This window comes from Oncorhynchus gorbuscha, linkage group LG09 (assembly GCF_021184085.1).
Source record: "Oncorhynchus gorbuscha isolate QuinsamMale2020 ecotype Even-year linkage group LG09, OgorEven_v1.0, whole genome shotgun sequence".
NCBI classification, from domain to species: Eukaryota; Metazoa; Chordata; class Actinopteri; order Salmoniformes; family Salmonidae; genus Oncorhynchus; species Oncorhynchus gorbuscha.
The window spans coordinates 9859410-9860715 of NC_060181.1; positions in this window are offsets into that span (position 1 = coordinate 9859410).

The window sequence follows — 1306 nt, forward strand, 5'->3', positions numbered from 1 at the left end:
GTAAGGAACTCCCCTCACCTCACCTGGTTGTCCAGGTCTCAGTAAGGAACTCCCCTCACCTCACCTGGTTGTCCAGGTCTCAGTAAGGAACTCCCCTCACCTGGTTGTCTAGGTCTCAGTAAGGAACTCCCCTCACCTGGTTGTTTAGGTCTCAGTAAGGAACTCCCCTCACCTGGTTGTCTAGGTCTCAGTAAGGAACTCCCCTCACCTGGTTGTCTAGGTCTCATTAAGGAACTCCCCTCACCTGGTTGTCTAGGTCTTATTAAGGAACTCCCCTCACCTCACCTGGTTGTCTAGGTCTCAGTAAGGAACTCCCCTCACCTAGTTGTCTAGGTCTCAGTAAGGAACTCCCCTCACCTGGTTGTCTAGGTCTCAGTAAGGAACTCCCCTCACCTGGTTGTCTAGGTCTCAGTAAGGAACTCCCCTCACCTGGTTGTCTAGGTCTCAGTAAGGAACTCCCCTCACCTGGTTGTCTAGGTCTTATTAAGGAACTCCCCTCACCTCACCTGGTTGTCTAGGTCTTATTAAGGAACTCCCCTCACCTCACCTGGTTGTCTAGGTCTTAGTAAAGAACTCCCCTCACCTCACCTGGTTGTCTAGGTCTTAGTAAGGAACTCCCCTCACCTGGTTGTCTAGGTCTCAGGAAGGAACTCCCCTCACCTGGTTGTCTAGGTCTCAGGAAGGAACTCCCCTCACCTGGTTGTCTAGGTCTCAGTAAGGAACTCCCCTCACCTGGTTGTCTAGGTCTCAGTAAGGAACTCCCCTCACCTGGTTGTCTAGGTCTCAGTAAGGAACTCCCCTCACCTGGTTGTCTAGGTCTCAGTAAGGAACTCCCCTCACCTGGTTGTCTAGGTCTCAGTAAGGAACTCCCTCACCTGGTTGTCTAGGTCTCAGTAAGGAACTCCCCTCACCTGGTTGTCTAGGTCTCAGTAAGGAACTCCCCTCACCTGGTTGTCTAGGTCTCAGTAAGGAACTCCCTCACCTGGTTGTCTAGGTCTCAGTAAGGAACTCCCCTCACCTGGTTGTCCAGGTCTCAGTAAGGAACTCCCCTCACCTGGTTGTCTAGGTCTCAGTAAGGAACTCCCCTCACCTGGTTGTCTAGGTCTGTCCCCTCACCTGGTTGACTTCTCAGTAAGGAACTCCCCTCACCTGGTTGTCTAGGTCTCAGTAAGGAACTCCCCTCACCTGGTTATCTAGGTCTCAGTAAGGAACTCCCCTCACCTGGTTGTCTAGGTCTCAGGAAGGAACTCCCCTCACCTGGTTGTCTAGGTCTCAGGAAGGAACTCCCCTCACCTGGTTGTCTAGG